This window comes from Mirounga leonina, unplaced genomic scaffold (genome assembly GCF_011800145.1).
Source record: "Mirounga leonina isolate KUSES-001 unplaced genomic scaffold, KU_Mleo_1.0 Mir_125, whole genome shotgun sequence".
Taxonomy (NCBI): domain Eukaryota; kingdom Metazoa; phylum Chordata; class Mammalia; order Carnivora; family Phocidae; genus Mirounga; species Mirounga leonina.
In genome coordinates this window covers 65,074,219-65,100,387 of record NW_023270305.1, presented here as the reverse complement: position 1 = coordinate 65,100,387, position 26,169 = coordinate 65,074,219, and the positions used below count along the sequence as shown (strand labels likewise).

The window sequence follows — 26,169 nt, the reverse complement described above, 5'->3', positions numbered from 1 at the left end:
AGATGTTAGAGAATGACTGAAGGAAAATATGAATCATTTTCCTTACTTAATAAATTATTTTTCTGAGTTAGCCAACTGTCTTACTTTTTAGTGGGTAATGGAGAGAGGGCTTTTGAATCTGGTAATCTTGACTGGTAACTGGCTGGACTGTTGATTCATGTTAATGTTGGGTAAATTTACATCTGAGTAGTTTAACTGAGAATTAGTTACCTGTCTTTATTGTACATATAGGTGAAAAATCCTAAGGAATGATTTGAGAGAGACCATAATCATAATGACACTTATTGCCAAGTACAGTAGAGTAAGTTTTTCTCTAAAAAGTCCATAAGCCTTTTGCTCATGTGATGTTAAACACCAAAATTAAATTTACCTTTGCTTTGATGAGATTTCATACAATAATCTTTTATCAAAGCTAGTAATAAGCAGTGAGGAAGGTAATTTTGAAAAAAAAGATTTTGAAATAGGCTTATTGCTCTGGGATTATCTTCAAATTACGACTTCCTTATTTTATTTGAAGACTTCTGTAATAGGAATAATATCCAGTCTTTCTATTCTGGGCAAGATTCTTCAGTTAGAGGTGGTAATCAAGTATTGATACACTGTATTTCAAGTAATTAAAAAGGACAGAAGCTTACTTAAATAATGTATATGTACTTAAAATGGAACATGAAAGATAGAATGATGAAACAGGAATGATTTGGGAACTGAACTACAAGCCTTCATATATAGTGGGTAGTCAGATAAAGGGGAGTGAAGAATTGGAAGTTGGAAAAAAGAGAAATGTGGAGGAAAACCAGGATTTTATAAGAGTTTAGCCCTAACGTAGACCCTGGGTTCTGCAGATTAGTTTCTTTGTATAAGGAAAATAGGTGAAATATTCCAAAGCTGAAAAATAAACTTAACATTAAATAAAATATATTGGAAGAAGTCCAGGTATTTTTTTTAGGGGTTAAAATATGCACATAGCTAAAGGGGAGCTTATTTATTTTTTTTAAGAGTTTATTTATTTATTTCTGTATTTGTGTATTTATTTATTTGACAGAGAGAGAGAGAGACAGCGAGAGTGGGAACACAAGCAGGGGGAGTGGGAGAGGGAGAAGCAGGCTTCCCCGCTGAGCAGGGAGCCCGATGCAGGGCTCGATCCCAAGACCCTGGGATCATGACCTGAACCAAAGGCAGATGCTTAACGACTGAGCCACCCAGGCGCCCCCAAAGGAGAGCTTATTTATCTAATTATTTAGTCTTTGACTTTGGTTATTATTTTTTTTTTTTAAAGATTTTATTTATTTATCTGAGAGAGAGAATGGGAGACAGCATGAGAGGGGGAGGATCAGAGGGAGAAGCAGACTCCCCGCTGAGCAGGGAGCCCGATGTGGGACTCGATCCCAGGACTCTAGGATCATGACCTGAGCCGAAGGCAGTTGCTTAACCCAACTGAGCCACCCAGGCGCCCCTGACTTTGGTTATTAACATGAGACAATAGTCCAGCCTCATTACCCTTCAGGTGATCAGTGCTGGGACCAATTTTATTTAACATTTTTTTTCTTTTTTATAAATGATTTATTTTTTAAAAGATTTTATTTATTTATTTGACAGAGAGAGAGAGATAGCAAGAGCAGGAACACAAGCAGGAGGAGTGGGAGAGGGAGAGTAGCAGTCTTCCCGTGGAGCAGGGAGCTCGATGCAGGGCTCGATCCCAGGACTCTGGGATCATGACCTGAGCTGAAGGCAGACACTTAACGACTGAGCCACCCAGGCGCCCCTTTATAAATGATTTAAAAGACAGACAGGCAGTGAAAGTTGCCAGATTTGCAGCTGATTCTGTATGCTGTTCCAGGTAGTTGACAGCCAAGCCAACAAGGAGAAGCTACAGGAACATCCTTTGATGAGTTTCTGTGCAGATACTCCAAATTATATTTACAGGACCTGAGTTGTGACCCAGGAAGGGGATCCAGAAGTCATGGAGATAGCTTCTTTGAGGGCATTTATTGTGGTTGTTGCTGGGCCACAAAGTCCTGGAATGTGTTGAGAGTTGTTGGGCATAGTTCTGAAGACAAAAATGATGTATATGAAAATAATTATTAAAGAGATTACCCTTTTTTTGACTGTTTATTATGTTCCAGGCTAAGTGATTTGCAGTCATTTTTTTTCATTGAATTCTCTGAACAATTCTGAAAGGTAAGTGGCATTGTCCAATTTTCTCAAAAAAGGAAATTTGGCTCAGGGAGGTTAAGTGACTTTCCCAAGTTACCCAATATGTGATGGAGTCAGGACCAAGGCCCTCATCTTTTGATTGTTAATCCTAAATGTTTCCCAAGATATTAACAGACATCTTTTAAAACTTACAATAGTTTAATTTAGGGTTTATGAAATGCTGTTTTTCTCCTTTGCTGTGGCAGCTTTGGATGCCATTACCAGGAGAGATCATATCTATATATTTTGAGAGGATTTGGAGACATTCCTTAAATTCCTGATTTTTAAAGAAAGGTAAGGGATTTTTTGGTGTACAGTTTTACCCTAGAGATTGGAAAATAACACAGGCCATCCATAAAATGTTTCTCCTCTTCACTATGAAATGTTGAATCATTAATGCGCATTAATAAGGTAACATTAGTTAATAAGGAAAACCTTATTGGGTAGAAAAGACACCAGAATTAAGAGTCCAGATACCTGGATTCTTCCAGTGGTATGAAGTAAGTGGTATGAAAAACATTAGGATAGCATTGAAATAGGTGTAATATGCTTGCTCTGGGAATAGGGGAAGGCTTGAGATGTGTCTTGAGAGATGAGCAGGTGAAGAGGGATTGTGGAGTTCTAGGCAGAGGGAATAGCAGTATGTTAGATGAATAATTTTTAAAAAATGCAGTTTCCTCAGACGAGTTAAAATATAAGAAAGTATCTTAAATTTTACTTGGGTGAGCAGCCTCTGCTGTATGTTGTTAACCTTAGAAATAAAACTGTCAGCTATTTTACCAGCAAAAATGGGTTTACCTGGAAATAGCAGAGAATTGCAATCCCGAATAAGCAAGCTATGGCAAAACCACAAGCAAGTCTAGAGAACAAAGGAGAGGACCTGTCTTTCACAGAGGAAAGGGAGAAAGTGGGAGGGCTGTTAGAAACAAAAAGTTCATTGGATTAAACTAGCAGTTGAGGGGTGCCTGGGTGGCTCAGTCATTAAGCATCTGCCTTTGGCTCAGGTCATCATCCCAGGGTTCCGGGATCGAGCCCGCATCGGGCTTGCTGCTCAGCGGGAAGCCTGCTTCTCCCTCTCCCACTCCCCCTGCTTGTGTTCCCTCTCTTGCTGTGTGTCTCTCTGTCAAATAAATAAAATCTTAAAAAAACAAAACAACAACAAAAAAACTACATTGGCTGAGTTGTGACAGTCTCTCATTGGCTGGGCTGTTGCCCCTCCTGCTGGGATAGTAAAGTAGTAGCTAAAGGAGTACTAACTTGCAAGGTACCTCCCTTCCTGTTGGGTCTGCAATTGACAAAAGTGATAGAAGTGATAGGGCGTGAGAGCTCCCCCTGCTGGCCTCCTGGCTCCATTCTAAATGAGGTTTCCTTGTTTCCTTTTAATTTTCACAGTATAAACTGCCACCCCCCCACACACCCTTGATATTTGCTGATTTTGGAATCCCAAAAAATGAGGTTGCAAGAATCACGTAAGTATATGTGAAAGTACTTCATAAGATTTTAGGTGCTCTACCAGGAAGTGATAGAGGAATACTGATGTTCTTGTAAAGGGTGGACAAAGAGGGTGTTAGAAGACTTAGGTAGTAGCAGGGGAAGGAAAGTACAAGAGGAGAAACAGCAGAAATGGGAAAGGGAGGTGTTAAAGATGAAGGAAAAGGATAGACGTGAAGAAATTTGAATTATAGTTCTCTTTGTGCCTGTCAATCAAAAGGAGGGTAGTAAGTCTGTAACTGAAGACTTCTAACATTAATTTACGGTAAGGAAGAAGCTCAGCAAGCAGTTGAAATATTTTACTCACTTTTCCATTTAGTCTATGCTGACCATGTTAATAAGAATATGACAATAAGCTAACAGAGTTGGCTATATCTTCTGATGGTTCACTCATCACTTCTGTACAGGTTTAGCTAATGGCTTTAAATAGTATAAGGGTGATCATAAAAATAAAGCAAGCTGGACTGAGTTTCTATTTGTCCTAGATTATTAAAAATGAAAGGGTATATTGTGTTTAAGGAGAAAGGTGAAGTTTGATCTGTCAAAATGAGTACAAAAGAAAATTAGGAAATCAGACTAGAATCAAGGTAGAATGGGAACAAGTTGTTAATGGTCTCATATGCCATACAAGGAGTTTAGGTTTTTATTTTGTTTTGTAGGTGGGGAAGTGACACAGTTTGTTGTTGTAGAAAACTGGTTATAGCAGTAATAAAGAGAATAGTCTGGAGGAATGGAGATTGGAGATACTTATTCACCAAGTAATACGTATGGCAGAGTAAGTGAATGAGGCATTCTCTCTGGCCTCCGATAGGATAGATCACAGGCAGGGATGCCATTTAAGGTTTGCCCTAGTTCAGGAAAGAGATTTTGGTGGTCTGAATTAAGGAATTTGTAGTGGGGATAGAAACAAGAGCACTGATATCACAGATATATAGGAGTTTAAACCCTCCGGACTTGGTTAGTGTTTGGAGGTGATAGAGGCTGAGGATGTCTAAGGTTCCTGACTTGGCAGTTGAATAATATGTGCAAGTTTGAGAGAGGGGGAATACTGGATTTGTTTCTAGGTAAGTAGTTAACACTTTTTAGGTAAGTAATAACATGACCAAAACATCAGCTGTAAATATGGGTCTAGCTCAGAAGTGTGGACAGGTTTATAGATAGGATTTGAAAGGCAAAAAGTTTATAGAGTTGAAACTTGTGAAATTAAGTGGGTAATGACCATAATTCCTAAATAATAATGTATGCAGAACAAAAAGTAACTGCCAATACTGGCACTTAGTTCAAGAGTATAGACATTTTTTTAATATTTGCCTTTTGCCCCCCTCAACTCAACCTCCCCCCCACCACCACCACCACCTAACCTTACAAAGAGTATGTAGAAACATTTGCTGCCAGAAATATTTTAGTGTCCTTGGAACAGTGTACCATAGTACATTCATAACAAATGTACTTTCTTATTCCTCACTGAAACTCTCTTTGGAATCTTGTTTGTTTCCTTGGGCTGGTGAGGTAGTCTGAACAGATACTGAAGCCTGAAGGGTTTTTTCACCTTCTTGAAAATCTAGTCCAGAGCAGTCCAATCAACCATCTCTGCCTCTCTTTCTCTCCTACCCTTTAGCATTATAGAGCTTAAGGCTCTGACAAATAGAATGCATTCCAAGACGGAATATCTCAAGAGAAAGAACCTTGAAGAGAACTGTAATCTTTTCAGTTCGCTTCCAAAGGTTCTACTCTCTAAGCCAGGGGATGGAGTTGGTGAGTCATGAAGAGGAGGTGTCCAAACTCAGTAAAATAAATAGCCTGTCTATTAGCAAGATCTTCAAGTGCTGAGGGAATTTGGAAAAAATCTGAGGTGGTTTAGCACTTAGTGGAAAAGATGAGTTTTTGGTTCAGTTTTAAAGGAGGTAGAAAGTCAAGGCTGTGCAGCAAACAGTAAGAATACCACTATTAAGAGGTCGAGAAAACTACTAAGGAAGTAGAACAGTAAGAAAAAAAGAAAAGGAACTGGTCAACAGGATTCCTTATCTCAAATGCATAGTTTAAGTTAGAATTAATGAGAAAATAGAGTAGTTAGAGGATCAAAGACTAAAATTTGGAACTGGAAGTCCATGAAGGACATAAGTAGAAATTTGAACACAAACAGAGGACTATAGTAACCATAATTGAAATAGCAATTAAGCATCTATGAAAAATGACAACTGTTATATACAGTTTATGATGTATGTGGCACTGATTAATTTATGAACTACCTAAATCTCTTATATTTTCCCTTTTTGTTATTATGTGTGTGCTTCTTGTAGTAACAGTGGTTCTCAGACTTGCTGGGGCATAAAATTTATATGAAGCTCTTGTTTAAAATATAGATGCATCCATGTTACATGTAACAGTAGTTAGTTCCTTTTAGTTGCTGAGTAGCATTCCGTTGTATGGATATACTATAATTTAACTATTATTACTGTAGGAAAGGGTTGTTTCTGGTCTTCAGCTGCTAGGACTAATGCTCCTATGTACAAGGCTTTTGTGACATGAATATTCCTTACTTGTGGGTGACTACCTAGAAGTCGAATTGCTGGGTTATACGATGGGTGTATGTTTAACATTATGAGAAACTGACAGAACAGTTTCCAAGGTGGGTTTACCATTTTATACTCCCACTAACAATGTTCCCTCTTCATTTCTTTTATAAAAGAGTTTGGGTACAATTGATGGTCTTCCTTAAATGTTTGATAGAATTCACCAATGAAGCTATCTGAGCCTGAAGAGTTGTGTGTCTTGTTTTTTGTGGAAAGGTTCTTAATTAAGGATTCAGTTTTTAAATGAATAGATGTAAGACTATTCTACTTCTTTTTATTCCTGTTTTGGTAATTTGTGTCTTGAGGCATTTGTCCATTTCACCTTTCCTTTCATGATTAGTCCAGTTAGGGCTTATCAATTTTATCAGTCCTTTCAAAAATCAACTTTTGGTTTTGTTGATTTTCTCTGTGGTTTATCTGTTTTCTAGTTCGTGAGTTGAGCTTTCATTAATTCCTTACCTTCGCCTTACTTTGTTATACTTTTTCTAGCTTTTAAGGTGAAAGTTTAGATCATTGAATTAATACTTTATTTAAAAAGTTATCAACTTTTAAAGTCATAAATTTTCATTATTTTATTCAAAATATTTTCTTTTTTCACTTGTAATTTTTTTCTTTGACCTATGGATTGTTCTGAAGTGTTGTCAAATAATTTCCAGGGGGTGCCTGGGTGGCTCAGATGGTTGAGTGTCTGCCTTCGGCTCAGATCATGATCCCAGGGTCCTGGAATCGAGCCCCACATCGGGTTCAGTGGGAAGCCTGCTTCTCCCTCTCCCTCTGCCTCTCCCCCTGCTCATGCTCTTTCTCTCTCTCTGTATCTCTGTGTCTCAAATGAATAAATAAAATCTTTTAAAAAAATTTATTAAAAAAAATAATTCCCAAATATTTGGAATTTTCCAGGTATTTTGTTACTGTGTTTTCATTTAATGCCATTTTGGTCAGAGAACATATTCTTAATAATTTCAGTTCATTTAAACCTTTTGATTGGCTTATGTCCCAACATATGGTATATCTTGGTTAATGTTCAGTGTGTACTTGAGAAGACTGTATTTTCTCTTACTGGGTGCTGTGTTCCGTAAATGTCAGTTAGCTTGGCCTTTGTATATCTTCTTATATTTTTACCAATTTGCTATTTACTTGTTCTATTGTGAAAAGAGTTGAAGTTTTCACCTACAAGTTTAGATTTATCTGTTTCTCCTTTCAGTTCCTTCAGATTTGTTTCATGTTCTAAGCATTGTTACATGTGTTACAGCACATTTAGGATTAAGTCTTGTTGATGAATTGACCACTCTGTCATCATGAAATACCTTTTTTATTGCTGGTAATTTCTCTTATTCCGAAGTCTCTGTGTCTGATACTAAAATTTCTTTTGATTAATATTTGCATGCTGTATCTTTTTCCATCCACTTACTTTTAACCTCTTTATGTCATTTATATTTAATTTTTTTTTTTTTTTTTTTTTGGTATACAGCATGTAGTTGGGTCTTGCTTTTTTATCCAGTCTACATCTTTATAAATTTGGTATGTTTAGACTTGAGTTGGCAAAACTATGGCTGGCAGACCAAATCTGGCCTGCCACCTGTTTATGTGAATGTTTTATTGGGACACAGTCATGCCCATTCATTTACATACTATCTATGGCTGCTTTTATGCTATGATGTCAAGATTTAGTAGTTGGGATAGAGACCATATAGTCCTTAAAGCCCAAAACATTTTCCGGTTCTTTACAGAAAAAGTTTGCCAACCACTAGTTTAGACCATTTACATTTAATACAGTTATTGATATGGTTGGATTAAAATGTACTGTCTTATCATTTGTTTACTGTTTTTTCTTTTTTCATTGGTTTTCTATCTGCTTTTGGATGGGTTATTTTTAATAACAGTCTGCCCTCAAATAATATGCCACTTCATGTGTAATGCAAAAATCTTACATAATGATATACTCCCAATTCCTCTAATCTTTTGGGCATTTTTTTTTTTTTGTCATATATTTTGATTTTATGTGGGCTTTAAACCCCATTGCTAGTTTTTGCTTTTGTTAGGCACTTACTTTTTAGAGCAATTAAAAATGAGAAAAATGGGGACACCTGGGTGGCTCAGTCAGTTAAGCTCCTGCCTTTGGCTCAGGTCATAATCCTAGGGTCCTGGGATAGAGCCGCAAGTTGGACTCCCTGCTCAGCGGGGAGTCTGCTTCTCCCTCTCCCTCTGCCCACCGCCCCCCCCCCCCCCCGCCCGGCTTGTGCGCCCTCTCTCTCTCTCTCTCAAATAAATAAAATCTTTTAAAAAATGAGAAAAATGTCTTTAATATTTACCTTCATCTTAACCATTTCTTTAGATATTTATTTCTTTGTGTAGATCCAACTTTGTGTCAGGTATCCTATTCCTTTTGTTTGAAAACTTCCTTTTACATTTCTTATAATGCAGCCTCCCCCACCCCCTTATTTTGCTTTCAATTTTGAAAGCTATTGTTAGTGGATGTAGAATTCTAGGTTTTCAGGGTTTTTCCCCTCCTTTTAGCACTTTTAAAGTATTTCTTTTTCTTTTTTCTTTTTTTTTTTTTTTTTACTATTTTAGTTGCATAACTTCTGACAGGAATTCTGCGGTGATTTTTATATTTGTTTTCCTATATGTAATATGCCTTTACCCTTTGGTTGCTCCTGAGATTTTTCTCTCTCTGACTGGATTTCAACAACTTTGATATAATACTCCTTGGTGTGGTTTCATTTGTGTTTATTCTTAGGGCTTATTGAGCTTCTTAGATCTGTGGGTGTATTGTTTTCATCATATTTGTAAAATTTTTAGCCATCTCTCTTCAAAATTTTAAATTCCCAAGTGTTTCTTTTCTCCTCAGACTTTAGTCCTACATGGGTTTTTTGGCAGGTCACTGAAGCTCTGTCCATTTTTCTTCCGGTCCTTTTTTCTTTTCCTTCAGTTTGAAAAGTTTCTGTTGCCCTGTCTTCAAGTACACTGATTTTCTTTTTAAGTATCCTTTATCTGATATGCTATTATTTCTATCCAGTTAATTATTTATATCAGATATACTTTTTTATTGTTCTAGAATTACCACTGTTTTTCTAAAAAATAATTTCCATTTCTCTGTTGAAATTTTTATCTTTTCTTATGTTCATGTTTTTCATTAAGCCTGTAAATTTTTTTCTAAATACTGTTTTAAAGTCCTTATATTAAAAGTTCTCAGGGCACCTGGGTGGCTCAGTCGGTTAGGTTAGGCATCCGACTCTTGATTTTGGCTCAGGTCATGGTCTCTGGGTCATGGAATCGAGCCCCTCATTGGGCTCCGCACTCAATAAAGGGTCTGCTTGAGATTCTGTCTCTCTCTGTCCCTCCCCCGACTCACGCACACACATTCTCCCCCCAACCCCTCAAATAAATCTTTAAAAAAATAAAAAGTAAAGCCTTTATATTAAAAGTTCTCCTAATTCCTACCACTTCTAGATCCTGATTATAAGTTACCATTTCTTATTTTTTCCTATGTCTGGTAATTTTTTATGGAGTTATGTTGAGTGTCTTGATTTTTTTTTTTTTCTTTCTTGAGTATTGAGTTTTGTTCTGGCAGGCAGTTAATTTATTTGTGGATCAGCTTGATCTTTTGAGTTTTGTTTTCAGGGTTTTTTGGGTTTGGGTTTTGGCAGTTCTAGAATAGCTTTCAGTGTAGGTCTAGTTTGGGCCCATTACTGAGGCATGCCCCTTCTTTTGTCTCCTTGATTGCATCATGTCTTTATCAAGGTTTATTCACCTTGGGTTGGCGGAAGCTGAATGATCCTGGCCCTATGTGAACTTTGGGAGTTGTTTGGGTTAGAGCTCCCCAGCATTTGTTATTTTTTTGGAAGTTGTTCTCTGTCTAGCCTCATAGATTTTCATACAACACATATGCAGATTGATATTTAGCCAGAAATTCAAGGATACCCTTTTTGCGGGTTTTTGGAGCATTTATATTTAGTTTCTTCCTTTGTGGTAATATGCCTACTTGGGTTCCCCTTGCATGTGCTGTAGTCCACAAAGAAAGCAGGGACAGTCTTTGGGCTCACCTCGTTTGTTTCCCTTCTTTCAAGGATCATGTTTCCATATGCCCTGTTGTCTACTATCTGGAAACAGTTGTTTCATATTTTGACTAGTTTTCTACTTGTTTATGACAGGAGGACAATTCTGGAGCTTGTTTTATTTATATTTATGCTGGATATAGAATTTAAGTTGATAGCATTTTTTCCCCCTTGCAGCACTTTAAAGTCATCATTTAAATATCTTCTAGCTTAAATTTTTCTGACAAGAAGTTAGTGATTATTTTTACCATTGTTCTTTTGGTGTAATATGTCTTTTTTGCTCTTCTGGCTGCTTTAAAGATTCTCTCTTCTTATCTTTGGCTTTCAGCATTTTATTTATTCCAGGACTAGCTTAGCCCTGATACAGAGGTATGGCCTTTCTGGGGTGTCTATCAAATGCATGTGATATTCAATGAGATGTCTCTACTCCGCCAGGAATTTGAATGTCTCCCAGACCTTTGCAAGCTCAAATAGTTGTTCACCTCACACTCTCTAGTTGTTTTTCCCCCAGATTTTATTCTTTGGTCTCATGGAGTCTTGCCTTGTGCATGTGCAGGTTAGTCTCCAGGCAAAGAATTAGGAGATCTCTCTACAGATTTCTGAAACTTTTTCTCTCCACAACTCCCTTCTTTCTTGTATTCTGCACCTTAAATTCCAGTGACTTCATTAGCTTCAAACTTCAAGTTCTGTTTCCTCAACCTAGTGAGATCTCTGTGCTCTTTTTAGGTTTCCCTTCCCTGTGGCATAAGCAGAAAGTCAAGGCATTCAAGAATCTTTGTTTCCCTTCGCTCAGGAATCACAGACCTGCACTGCCCATTTAATAACCTTAGTTTTTAAATGAATTTATGCAATTCATACTATTTCAGTTAACTAATTTAATAGAGATAAATTTGTTTAAAAAACAACACTGGAAAAACTGCTTAATCACAGGTAAAAAAATTTTACTACAAAATATTTTCCTCTAAGCTTATGAAATAAACTTATGGAAAAAGCTTAAGAGGTTAGAATCATTATGTCATAGGTTACATGTTTTAATAGGTCTGGCATATTAAAAGAATCAGGTGTTGGCAAATTCCTTCTTTTGGTAGGAGCACAAATTGATACAACTTTCTAAATGGCTACCCTAGCTCACGCTGCTAGAACAAAATACCATAAACTTAGGGTATTATAAATAACAGGGGGCTTATAAACAGTAGAATTTATTTCTCACGGTTCTGGAGGCTAGAAGTCCTAGGTAGGGTGTCAGCATGGTTGGGTTCTAGTGAACCTTTTTTTAGGATTGTAGACTGCAGACTCTCTGTTTCCTCAAGTGGTAGAAAGAGAGCTAGCTACCTCTCTGGCCTCTTACAAGGGCACTAATCCCATTCATGAGGACTCCACCCTCATGATCTAATTACCTCCCAAAGGTCCCATTTTCAAATACCATCACATCAGGGATTAATTAGATTTCAACACGGTGGGTTGGAGGGTATGCAAACAGTCCATTACAGTGGTAATTTGGTAATATTCAGAATCCTTAAAATTGTTCATACTCTTTCCCCCAAAATTCTATCTTTAGGAATTTATTATAAGGAAATAAGAGATGCATATAAATGTATGCATGGGTATGTATTACTTATTCATTACAGTGCTATTTATAATATTAAAAAATGGGAAGCCTCTGAAATGGTTAGATTATGCTACTGTATGACCAAATACTATAAAACCATTATAAATCATGTTCTTTAAAATTTTTGTTTAGTATACTAAAAATGATTGACAAGTGATAAAAATCATGAGCTTTAGGATGTTTGAGGGCGTAAGGTATAAAAAAAAGTTCACAATGCAGTAAACAAAAAAAGTAGAGTGATACTTTTGAGTTTTTTAAAAAGGAAATCTTTATTTAAAAGGTAGAATATAAAATATTCTGTGAGTAGTTAGATTACAGGTTATTTTTCAATCATCTCATACACTAATGTTTTTCACATTTTCTACAATAAGCATGTACTACGATGTTAATAATCATCTGAAAAACAGCTTGCTTTCGTTTTTAAAATTGTGTTAAAATTAATGTTTGGGAGGATGAAGGAAGAATGATTTTTAGTTCTTCTCTTGATCATGCCTCTTTTCCATTTTTTGCAGATTCTGTAGCTTGAGCTTTATCAGTATAAATCTAGTGTAGTATATATTCCAAATTTTTTTCTTTTTTTTTTTTCTAAGATTTTATTTATTTATTTGAGAGAGAGAGAACACAAGAGGAGGGAGGGTCAGAGGAAGAAGCAGACTCCCTGCTAAGCAGGGAGCCTGATGTGGGACTCAACCCCGGGACTCCAGGATCATGACCTGAGCTGAAGGCAGTCGCTTAACCAACTGAGCCACCCAGGCGCCCCCCAAACTTTTTTTCTAAACTAAGGCAATCTCACATGTTTTATAGTTTAAAATTATGGGTTTCTATCAAGCCACTTCTTTGTACACTTGAAGAGATTGAATATTGCTTGCTTTCTTTCCTTTTTTCTGTTTTCCAGAGCTTTTTGTTTTTTAAAGACATTTTGTCTTATTGTTACTGCCTACCTCCTTGCAAATGTAGATGTCCTTATGTTAAAAGAGAAGTTATAGTCTTTAGTTTTCTCAATAAAATATTATATTTGCCGTTTCTCTCCCTGGCATCTTGAGCATATGGACCTAGTGCTCTTCAGGAACTCACTGTAGTGACTCAGCTTCACATTTTTTGCTATATATAGAACATGTTAGAAATCCAACAGAGAAAGTTAATATTCAGAAGAAGAGACAAAGGAATGTTGTGGTTAATGAAAAAAAGAAATAGACACTTCCCCCAGGGAGGTGCCATTCATACCAGACCTCAGAGAATGACCTTAACTTGAGTAGTCTGATGTCTGTTCCTCAGCAGTTGTAGATCCAGAAAGTCAATTTGGTCAGGGGAAGTGATTTCATGCTAAGCAAATCTACTGAAGACTCATTTGGAAAACAACATTAATTTCTTAATTTACATTAAGAAATAATATGAAGCCATGATTGTTTGATGGCCCACATCACCAACATCATCATACAAAGGCTATGTCTACCAAAGGGATGTGAACAATTGGGTCTGCTGATCAGAGTTTCCCTGAACACACTTGAGACAGTGGTACATTCTTCTTTGATCACCTCATTTTTAAGCTTTGTCAAGGGCTCTGTAGCTCTAGGCAAATTTCTCAACCTCCTGAATCTCAATTTTCTCATCATTAAAATGGTAATAACTAGCTACCTCATAGGATTATTGCAGGAAGTAAATAAGGTAATCTGTGTAAAGTGACCAGCACGATGCCTAGCTACTAGTTGCCATTTGGTAATTGTTAAGATGACTTGCTTTCTTCTACTTCTGAATTTGAGTTCTGGCAGTTAAGAAAGGTAATCTTTTCTTGTTCCCTGCAGACATTGCTGGGAACTCTGATGTGCTTGGAGTTGTAGAGGTACTAACACTCCTTGATTCATAAGAATATTGCTCTGAAATTATTCAATCTAGTGAAGAACTATAATGAGTCTTTGCACGTAACATAGGTTATATTCTACTGTTAGATCTAACCATTTTGATACCTTGAGACTAAGGTAAGAATCATAGGACTTCCGTAGTGTTTGCTTTTCTGATTTGGCATTTCTCAAACAGCTTGATATTTCTTGTAAAACAAAGTCCAGATAACAAATTTAATAAGCTGTTCTTACTCATAGCTGACAACTTAGTAAGGTTTATATGTTCTATGATTCATATTTCTAATTTATTATATTCATAGATTGTGATGTTGTAAAGGACCTGATCCAATTCCTTCTCTTTGAGATGAACTTACTGAGACCCAGGGAACCAGACTGAAACTAAACCAGACAGATGATGCATCACAGGGGGTTCCTGGGACTGTGAGGTGCCAGTGCGGCCAGGCCCAGGACAGTGAGACCCTTGGTATAAGAGGTTTTGCTCTGGAGGAGGCCAGGAGAGCAACCAGCTCCTTCTTTTGGTATCAGTACCCTTTCTTGCACATGTTTGTGAGAAGGGAGTATTGAATTCAAGCAGTGAGCTTGCCGTAGTCCTGAGTTACTTCTAGAAGAAGCCCCTGGCCTGCCCTTCCTTCCATGCTTAGCCATATCCAAATCAGAGGTGAATGAGCAAATGTCCTTTTGTGTGTGTGTCAAGTACCATGTTTGCTCACTAGACACCATAGAGCAGTTGGGACTTAGCCAGGAGTTTTTCATGGCAGAGCTGAGGCAAGCCTCTGGCCCCAGTACACGCTTCTCTTCACTGGACTCCAGGGCCTCCCTTCATCAGCCAAATTTATTTTCTCTTCTGAATTACTACTTGACTTGTATGGGAGATTTACTAAAGAATATTTTGACATCTATTTAGATGTTATCTCTAATTGTTCTATATAGTACTTTCTTATTTACAGTTGTAGTGCTTCATTATCTCATGGGTCTGTATCGTCTACTTAGCTAAGTCCTTGAGGACTGATACCATTGTGATCTCTTTTTGTATTACTCCCAGGAATTGAAATATTTTAAGCATTCTGTAATCAACTTGTCAATCAATAGGTAGATATTTGTTGTCAATTTTTAATTGCACCAAACTACATTTTAACATCCTTTCAGCTCTTGTAAGAGCTGGATTTGCTATTTAAAGCTCATATCCTGAGAAGATTTTAAATTAAAAAGAGTTATAAAAGTGCTCTTGTCATTTGAAAGAAATCGAATTCTTCCACAAATAATTTACACTGAATGATTTAAGAACTAGGAAAAGTTAGTGACAGTGAGGTTGCTCACTTATTTAAATAAATGATTTTGGTCATGTAGTTGTCTTTTTGTTTTTTAAAATCACAATCTGAGAAAACCTACTAACTTTTATGGTAGTCATTCAAAAATATGTAAGATTATAGAGAATAGCTATCTTGAATTATAATCCTCTGTGTGTTTTGGTGGGCTCATTTGCTATGACTTTATTTCTTAGGGGAAAAAAAAGAAAGTTTCATGTCTTCTTAGGATGCGTTATAGATTGGTGCAATTATGCTTGGTTCCAGTCAGCATTCTTGCCCCCCCCAACCCTCACCAGCTTTATTGAGATATAATTGAGAAATAGAAATTGTATATATTTAAGGTGTACAGTGTGATGATTTGATAAATATATACATTGTGAAATGATTACCACAATCAAGGTAATTTACACATTATTGCCTCCAGTAGTTACACACACACCCTTTTTTTGGTGAGAACATTCAGGATTTACTCTCAGCAGATTTGAAGTATGCAATACAGTAATATTGACCATAGTCACCATGGTATATATTTTATCCCCAGAAATTATTCATCTTATAACTGAAAGTTCATACCCTTTGACCAACATCTCTCCCATTTCCCCCACCCCCGAGCCCCTGGCAACCACCATTCTATTCTGCTTCTGTGAATTCAACTTTTATTGATTCTGCATACTAGTGAAATCATAACAGTACTTGTCTTTCTGTGTCTGGCTTATGTCACTTAGCTTAATGTCCTTTAGGTTCATCATGTTGTTGCAAATGGTAGGACTTCCTCCCTTTTTTGTAGCTGAATAAGACTTCATTATATATGTCATTTTCTTCAGTCAACATTCTTGAAAGTGCGTGTTTTTTGTGTCAAGTGGAATCAGATGAGAAAAATATGGATAAACCATTGTAAATATTTAACTGCTATTAGAAAAAACAAGGTACATACCGTATTGATAATGGATAATAATGTCATTTCCATTCCAAGGACCAAAGTAATAGTATGAATGTGGAATGTTCAGTCAGACTTCCTTTGGATTTGATATATGCTGTGTTTGTTTTGTCTCAAATTATCTTTTTTACAAGGCAATATTAAATATGTGTTTAGTTGATATTAGGTATGAATAGCCTCTGTGGTTGGTTGAGAGATATAGTTGAATTTATACCTGAGTCTAGAATTTATACCTATGCCATATCTTTGTAATTTTTAAAAATTGAATTCTCCTGCCTCTGCATGTTCCCATTGTACTGATGTACACATACTCAAAACATTTACTTTAGAACCTTAATTCGTAAAAAATTAGTCCTAAGGTAACTTATAGTATTGTATTTTTTAAAGCTTAAAAAATTCTTAAACTAATATACGGTAAAATTGATTTTGGGGGGGATGCACAGTTCTCTAAATTTTAACTCCTATATAGATCCATGTAACCACCACCACAATCAGAATACAACATAGTGCCATCACCCCCAAAATTTCCTCGTGCTATCCCTCTGTATCACACCCTTAATCCCTGACAACCACTGATGTTATATAAATGAAATTATTCAGTATATAACCTTTTGAAACTGGTTTATTCTGCAGTATCATACTGTCTTAGTTACTGTAGCTTTAGAGTAAGTTTTATAACCAGTTGGTATGACTTGCTTAATTTTATTCTTCAAAATTGTTTGGCTATTTTAGTTCCTTTGCTTTTGATTTTAAGATAAGTTGGTCTATATTTTGTGGGGCAGTGGTTTGATTAGAAGTGTATTAAGCTGTAGATCAAATGGGGAGAATTGACACCTTGACTATGTTGAACTTCAGTCCATGAAAGTGGTAAGTCTTCCCATTTATTTAGGTTTTCTTTGTTTTTTTTTTTTTAAATAGTGTTGTAATTTTCAGCATACATCTTTTGTGCATGTTTTGTTAGATATGTACCTCAGTATTTCCTTTTTTTTAAGAACTATTTTCATCTGGACATTGCCTAACTACATTGTACAAATTCTGATGTATTTTTATCTTGTTTCAGTTAAAAATATTTTCTAATTTCCCTTGAGACTTCTTCTCTGACCTGTGGATTATTTATAAGTGCATCACTAAATTTCCAAGTTTTTAGAGATTTTTCTGTTTTCTTGCTGTTAATGATTTCTAGTGTAATTCATTATGGCCATAGAACATATTTTGTGTTACTTCAGTTCTTTTAAATTTGTCAGATTTGTTTTATGACCTGAGTTATGGTCTCAGGAAACATTCTCTGTGCACTTGAAAAGAAAATATACTCTACTCCTGTTGGGTGGAATGTTCTATAAATGTCAGATCCAGTTGGTTGATGGGATTGTTCAGTTCTATATCCCTGTGGATTTTTTTGTCTATTAGTTATATAGATTACTGAAGTAAGAGTGTTGAAGTCTCCAACTATAATTGGAGGTTTGTCGATTTCTCCTTCCAGTTTGGTCAGTTTTTGCTTCATGTATTTTGAAGTTCTCTTGTTAGGTGCATACACCTAACTTAGAAGATATATAATATAATTTCTTCTTCTTGGTAATTGACACTTTTATGGTTATATGGTTATATAGTGACCCTTTTATGTCTGTTAATTTTCTTTGCTTTGAAGTTTGCTATATTTGATGTTAATATAGCCCCTCCAGCTGTCTTTTGATTAATATTTCCATGATATACCGTTTTCCATCCTTTTACGTCTAACCTACCCATATCATCGTATTTGAAATAAATTTTCTTGTAGGTGCCATATAATTGGATCATCTTTTTAAAAAATCCATTCTGACAATCTTTGTCTTTAATTGGTATGTTTAGATGTTTTACATTTATTATAATTACTTATGTGTTTGGATTTAGTGCTACTATTTTATTATTTGCTTTCCATTCTTTTGGTTTTTTGTTTATCTTTTTCCCTTTCCTGTCTTCTTTTGGGTTATTTGAACAGTTTTTGGTATTCCATTTTAACTTACCTATTGTGGGTTTTTTTGTTTGTTTTTTTCCTATATCTCATTCTACTGTGTGTGTGTGTGTGTGTGTGGTTGGTCTAGGGATTATAATATACATTCAGGCATACCTCGCTTTATCTCACTTTATAGATACTGCCTTTTTTTTTTTACTGATTGAAGCTTTGGGAAGCAGCCCTGTATCAAGCAATTCTATTGGTGCCATTTTTCCAACATGAATTGCTCACATCATGTCTCTGTGTCACATTTTGGTAGTTCTCACAATATTTCAATGTAATTCGATTTAATATTATTATATTTGATAATCTGTGTTCAGTGACTATGACTCACTGAAAGCTCAGATGATAGCATTTTTTAGCAATAAAGTTTTTTTTTAAAATTAAGGTATGTACATTGTTTTTTCAGACATACTGCTATTGCACACTTAAGAGACTAAAGATAGTATAAACATAACTTTTATATGCTCTGGGAAGCCAAAAACTCATTTAAATGACTTTATTGTGATATTTGCTTTATTGCAGTGGTCTGGAACTGAACCTGCAGTATCTCTAAGGTATGCCTGTACTTAAATTTTTATAGTCTACTTAGACTATTTTTCCATTTAAGTGGGATGTAGAAATCTTAACACTCTATGTGTCTCTTTATCCTCCTCTTTTTTGTTGTAATGTCCTATATATTTACATACATAGAAAATGCAGACAGTGTTAATGTTTTTGATTTCAACTACCAAATGTATTTTAAGGATTTCAAGAAGAGAAAAAGAGTTTATTATATTTACCCAGATGGTTATCATTTCTTTGTTATTTCTTCATTACTAATGTTCTATTTTTCCCTTGGCATCTTTTCCCTTCTGCCATTTAGTGATTCTTCTAGAAGAAATCTGCTGGCAATGAATTCTCTTAGTCTTACCTTCACTTGAGAATGTCTTTATTTTGCCTTTATTCCTGAAGGATATTATCTCTGGATATAGAAATTCTGTGTTGGCAGTTCTTTTGTTTCAGCCCCTTAAAAAATATGCCATTTTCTTCTGGACTTCATGGCTTCTGGTGAGAAATTCACATTCAAGTTGCTTTTCCCCTATAAGCAATGCATCACTTTCTTTTTCTGGCTACTTTCAAATTTTTTCACTGTTTTTAGTTTTTATCAGTTTGACTACAATGTGTCTAAGCATGGATTTCTCAGGGGTTTATTCTCTTTAGATTCTCTGAGCTTCTCAAATGTGTATCTACATTGTGTCTTTCACCAAGTTTGTAAAGTTTTCAGCCTTTGTTTTCTCAGATACTTTTCTGCACTACACTCTCACTCTCCTTTAAGGATGCCAGTGATGCTAATGTTAGTCCTTTTGGAATACTAAATGTCCTTTGTGCTCTGTTCATTTTTTTGTTTTGTTTTGTTGTGTAGACTAGGTATTTTTTATCAGTCTGTCTTCAAGTTCACTGGCTTTCTTTTGTCATCTCCATTTTACTTATTAAGCCCATCCAGTGAATTATTTGTTACTGTATTTTTCAGTTCTAAAATTTCCATTTGATTCTGTTTCTTTGCTGAGATCTTCTGTTCATTTCAAGAGTGTTCACCCTTCTTGGAGCATTTTTATAATAATGCTTTAAAATCTTTGTCAGATAATTCCAACATTTGATGTCATCTCAATATCAGTGTCTGTTTATTGTCCCACGCAAGATGAGATGTTCCTATGCAATTTTGAATTGCATTCTTCAGTATTATAAGGCCATGGGTCTTGTTTAAATTCTATGGGGAATGTTCATTTTATATTTTAGTATGCAGTCACTCCTGTTGGGTTCAGCATGCAAGTTGCAGCCAGCTTTCTGTCAGTTCCATTTTCAAAGCCTATAGCACTTTGCTATTTGGATCTGTCCTGTGCGTACTGCCCATTGGCCAGTTGGAGATAGGTGACTTTCTATCTCTGTTCAATTCTCAGAGGTTCTGGTTTGTTGTTTAGGATGAGATCCATGCCATGTTCTGCTCTGGAGTGAGCCCAGGAGGTTAATCAACGTCATGGAGTTGCTTTTTTGAGTTCCACCCATTCAGCAATTTCCCTTATACTTCCTACCTCCCTGGGGGCTCGCCTTTTTGGTCCTCTAGCCAGAAAGCTTTGTCTACTCTGCTGACTTCTTGCATTTGCACACACATCAGGGACAAGTGGTGGGAGCATGGGTGAAGGGGGTTGGGAGAGAGGTTTGCAACACCCTCTTGAAACCACAGCCTGGGATTGGAGACCTTCCTCAGACTTTTAGGGTACCTATGGGCCCCCTGCTGTTACTGCCAGGAGATCCCTTTCCTTCCTCAGCCAGAACTAGAGGGCTTCTCCTGGAACACTGCCTATGTTGATGCCACTCCAGGTTTTCCCCAGTCTAGGCAACAGGATGGGTTTGGGGAGGGCAGTAAACCCACACTGCTTCTATGATACTTCGAATTCTGGTCTTCTTCCTCAATCTGGCTGCTACCATTTAGCTTTCAGATTCTTTAAATAGCTGCTCTGTTCATTGTATTTAGATTTTATAGCTGTATTCAGTTGGAGAGACAGGGTGTGGAGTGTTTTTACTCCATCCAAACCAGCACTTGCAGTGTGTACTTTTAAGTATGGCATTCATTTATTCTGCCAACATAGGTAGTTATCATTTGAGTCCTCACCATGTGCTGGGTACTTTAAATATATTATTTGCTTAATTTTCTGGTAACTCTCTGTCTTTTAGGCATGGGAAAATTGAGGGGTAGAACTTTTAAACTTATGTCCAGAGAACAAAGATATTAAGTGACAGGCTGGGCTTTGAACACAGGTATTTTTGACCCCAAGTTGTGGTTCCAGTACCAACAGTATCAGAATCACTTGAGAATTGTGAGAAGTGCAAAATCTCTAGCCCCAAATTCAGACCTACTGAATCAGAATTCTAAGAGTGGGGCCCAGTAACTTGTTTTGATAAGCCTGGTTTGTCCTCATGTGTGCTAAATGTGAGCAGCAGTTCTCTGTGCTGTTGGATTCACAGGCACTAAGTATGTTTTAGTTTCTTAGCAAAACTTGAATATAAGAAGCTGAAGTAACTTTTCACCATTGTTTGAGACATACAGTAGTATGCTGAGGAAGAACTAATTTTTTTTTTACTAAAATCATTAATATATAGCTTTGAGATTATACTTTTCTATATTATCAAGGAAGCAGTAGTTGAGAAGTAAATACTATGAATTTTAAGATTTTAAACATGTGTGTACGTGTGTGTGCATATGTATGTAAATAAATCAACTTAGATGTGGTTTTTGGCCAATAAATCACTGGTAATTGCTATGCTATATAATGCTCTGTATTTTCAATTTTAGTATATATTAATGCTGTTTGTCTTAGATTTCAGGGTAACTTTTGATATTGGTTTAGATTAAGATTGGATTAGATAAAATGGCCCATAGTTGGAGGGTCGGTCCTATTTTGTGTAATTTTATCATTTTCACAAAGATAAGACTTTTTTTTTTTTTTTTAAGGTTTTATGTATTTATCTGACAGAGAGAGATAGCACACAAGCAAGGGGAGCGGCAGGTACAGAGAGAGAGAGAAACAGGCTCCCCGCTGAGCAGGGAGCCCTCCAGGGCTCAATCCCAGGACCCTGGGATCATGATCTGAGCTGAAGGCAGACACTTAACCGACTGAGCCACCCAGGTGCCCCTCTTGTAAGACATCTTATATAAATAATCAATCACCAAAAAAAATCCATCAGACCACATCTCCAGAATCTGTTTTTTAAATTAGTCTGTAATCCACATGTAGATTAGTAGGTTGGTTATGAAGCATTGTCTTTGTGATAAACTTTTGAGTTAGAAACACTGTTTGAATCCCGTCTCTCCAGTTACTAACAGGGTCACTGGGGTTTGGAGCAGAGCAGATATTAATTTTCCATTGTAGAAATAGATTTTATAGTTAGCATTATTTATATTAGATCTTAAGTCTTGTTGCCCTCTGGCGTCTACATTAGCAGGACACCTACTAACAGCTGGGTACTATTTAGGGAATGTTGGTATTAAGGTGAAGAAGACCCTGTTTAAAGCTTACTGTCTTTAAACAGGAAAACATTTGTTATGCAAAACAATGATTGCTGTGATAAAGACTTGTACAGACTATGGATAGGTTGTGTTGGAGCCAAAATGGACACGGGAGCCCAACTGTTAGTATTTGAAATCATCTGTGGTAGTGCGTACACCACAGAAATCAGCAAATCCTACAGACAGACAGTCAGTTCTGCTGTCACGGGACATGTGCATTCCTAAAAATCACCAAGCTTAGGGAAAAATGGGACATAACACTCAAAAATTTCCTCAGTAACACATTTTTTTTTAAAAGGTAGGAACTGAATAAAAAGGACAGCAGAATTGTACATGTTAAAATGATTAAGAAAAACATAAATATAATAATAAATATTGTGCTTTACCGTAAAAAAGACTTGAAGTCGGCCTTTGGAGGTGGGCATAGGAAAGGTTGCCTCTTGTGAGTCATTGTGAAGTGGTAGAAATAGGTGTCTGAAGTCTGAGGGAAAGTTGCCACCAGATGTGGACAGGGATGGCCCTGACACAGCAGGCTGCCTGAGGTAGCTGGGAGATGTTGGAGGTGGGTGCACAGGAGTGGGGGCAGCCAGGGGCAGTGCTCTGCATTCATCTAACATTTCAAGACACACAGGCAAATGGGATTCATGTTGTGCTTGTGTTGTTCCCTAATGTAACAAGCACACTGACACAAATTTGAGTTTTCAAAACAAATGTTAATAGCCGAAGTGACTGTATCAGGGCTTTTTTCCCCTTCTGAGAGCTAGTTTACCAACACACCAGGGAGAAGGAGCTCTTGGGGTCGCCTGGAGGAGTCTTGGAGGACTTGATGAGAAGATGGCAATTGAACTGAGACGTGAGGAATGAGTGTAGTGTTTTACCAGGTGTAGTAAAAGTAGGGGGGAGGGCATTCCAGGCAAGGGGAACAGCAACATGAAAAAGCATGCAAGTGGAAGCCTAATGTGTTTAGGAAACTCATACATAGTTCAGTATTAAAAGAGAGGGTTTAGGGGCGCCTGGGTGGCTCAGTTGGTTAAGCGACTGCTTTCGGCTCAGGTCATGATCCTGGAGTCCCGGGATCAAGTCCCGCATCCGGCTCCCTGCTCGGCAGGGAGTCTGCTTCTCCCTCTGACCCTCCCCCCTCTCCTGCTCTCTCTCTCATTCTCTCTCTCAAATAAATAAATAAATAAAAATCTTAAAAAAAAAAAAAAGAGAGAGGGTTAGAACTTGGAAGGGAGAAGAAAAGGAAACACTATTATGAAACATAATATCTAAATGGTAGGGGCCAGATTCTCAGTGGCCTGTACTTCCCTTGAAAGAATTTGCATTTAGCCATCAGTGGGGTAGAGAACGCTGAAACATTTTGGACAGAGAATTATATTTTGAGACTTCTTTATATGACATTCCCTGGTGACAGTGTGGAGGGCAGATTGAAGGACACCCAGCTAGAATCTGGGACTTCCAGTGAGGTGAGTAGGAGCCAGGGTGGATCTTTTACAGCCTTGACTCCTTTGAGAATACTTCAAAAGCTGTATATGCTTACTAGCAACTGTGCCCTTTGTGTGTTCCTAGAAGTCACTATTACTATACTCCCGTTTCTTGAGTTTAAGGACGAGGGCCATAGAGTCTTCTCTATGGTAATGAATCAGGTGACTTTATAACCAGCTTTCACAACAGCTAGTTGTGAGCCTTATCTTTCCAGTGTTTAAAAAATGGTGTGGTGACTCATGATTGGAGATGTTTTTTTATTGTAATGTGCATTCATTGAGAAATAAATACTTGGGTGAAAGATCTCTCTTTGCCCACTGGATTCCTATTTTTGCCTCAATTATTTTATCATATAGAATAGCCATTATAAGGGATGAATAAATATCAGGAGAAATTCAGGGGTTAATAAGTGCTATAACTGCATTCTTTCAAGCAGAAGTTAGACATAAATGATACGAATTACAAGTCTAAATTGAGAAAGCGATCTCCCCCACCTTTAAAAATTAATTCCTTTTTCTTAGTGTTCCTTAGCAAGTGTTTTGATGCCTATTATCAGAGTAGGATATTGATAAAACTCATAATCTGATTGAAGGTAGCAAAGACCCTTTCTATAACGAATTGAAAACAAGAACATCAAGGTAAAACATAAAAAAAATGTCCTACAATTTTCTAGTTAATAAACTCTGGTATCCCACACAGTCTTTTTTATGATCAGCATATGGTAAATATTTGTTAAAAGGCTAAAATGTAGTGCATAAATTTAGGAAGAGCTAAAGACAAAAATAATGGAAACATCGTAAGACCTTTTTTTTTTAGAATTTTCTGATCTTTGAAATTGGAGAATATAATTAATGGACTATGGATTCACGGAAGCCATATACTCTCAATAATTTGTCCCTGATACTTCTATGAGGTAATAGTCACCGTATTTAAATTTTTTTCATGAGGCATTGGTGTTTGTTTTTAAATTACAAAACTAAAAATTTGGAACAATGATACATGATTTTTGCAGAAATGCAGAAGAATACTACTTGCTTGAATAAAAATTCAAATTCTTAATAACCTTAAGGAACACTGATTTTTTTTTTTTCTCCTTCAGTCGTTATTTGTAACTCTTCTTTGATAGGAAAAGGTATGTGATCATCAAATAACCAGATTCCTTCTATAGACTAGTGCTCTTTGGCTCTTACTTACTAACTTATGATAGCTACTTGTGAAAAGAAACTGTGGGTATATGCATATAATAAAAATAAAATATTATAATCAGATGCGCATAGTTACAGTGTAATTCACTGACCTCAGTTCACTGACGTGGGGGCAGGTATTCTGATCTTTACGTGGTCCACACATTGGCAAATTATATATATATGTTCCCTCTTTTCTATATTGTCCATATTCTTCTTCCTTAACTCTCTCAGGAGTCCTAATCTTTTCCTTGTGCCAGGTATTTATTTCTTCTAGTCCTCAACATTTACAAAAATACTAGTGTGCCTTTCTCTTACAGAAATAAGATTTTCTTTTCCTGCCTAACCCCTGTCCTCACCATACTATAATCCATACAGTTGTGATTGTTTTCTGACTGAGCCGTTTGGCTCTTCTAGAATGTGCAGAGAATCATCTATGAAGTCATAGTCATTTAATGTGGCCAAGTACAGGAATAAAAGTACTTTTTTTAGAATGGCATGCAATACCCTTTAAAGTCCCTTTAAAGTCTGTTTTTCCCAGCTTTTCAGGTTGCTTGTTCTTTTTTTTTCCATTTTCTCCATAACACGGAGAGAAGGATACTGCCAATAGTAGAGGGCCTGGCTTCTCTTTTTCAGTAGTGCCTCTGAACTGACTGACCACACAGAACACAAAGTGACTTACAAGGGTGTATATTCTTCTCTGGGTTATACAGGTTTTTTTAGACTGTAGTAAAATACATGAAAGTTAACTGTTTTAACCATTTTTAGATATATAATTCTGTAGCACTAAGTACATCCACATTGTCGTGCAGCCATCACCATCCATCACCCGAACTTTTCTGTCTTCCCCAACTAGAACTCTGCCCCCATGAAACCCTGACTCCGTGTTCTCCTCTCTGTCCAGCCCTGGCAGCCACCGTTCTGCATGCTGTCTCTGTGAAGTTGACTACTCTGGGAACGTCAGATACGTGGGATCATTTAACATTCATCCGTTGTGACTGTCTTCTTTCACTTAGCAGAATGTCTTCAGGGTTCATCCATGTTGCAGCCTATGTCAGAATTTCTTTCCTTTATAAGGCTGATTATATTTCATCTATATGTACCACCTTTTATTTATCCTTTCATTTGGCAATGGATGCTTGGGTTGCTGTCTTACACTTTTCTATGAGATTGTTGTTTTTTACAAATATCCTCAAGAGAGAGCCTTGTTCTATTGTAATTTCACCACCACTGCCCCCAAACCCAAAGCACATAATTATATACCTTCTTAAAGGGAAATTTAAGAGAAGAAGAGGAAAACAATCATCTATATTAGAAACATAGTTTTATAGGAAGTAATCTCCTCTCCCAATCCCAGTTTCTCAAGTATAAACTAAAAAATAAAATTGAAAAACATTAACCTGGTGGGAAGTCTGGAAAATGGGTACAAGAGTAGAAT

At 36.7% G+C, this 26,169-nt stretch overlaps 1 protein-coding gene across 4 annotated transcripts in view; it reads left to right on the top strand.

Annotated features, from left to right (window-relative positions):
• The window catches only part of SOCS5 (suppressor of cytokine signaling 5), a 57,966-nt gene that overhangs the window by 4,541 nt on the left and 27,256 nt on the right, over positions 1-26,169 (top strand). The window contains exons 2-3 of one of the 4 annotated variants that reach the window (XM_035001629.1): positions 2,400-2,487; positions 3,586-3,662. The exons of 2 other annotated variants lie outside the window; for them this stretch is intronic. The gene's annotated coding sequence lies outside the window, so the exon portion shown is untranslated. Of the gene's footprint in view, positions 1-2,399; positions 2,488-3,327; positions 3,663-26,169 lie in introns of those variants that run through there. One more of the 4 variants, XM_035001630.1, reaches the window with a different exon arrangement.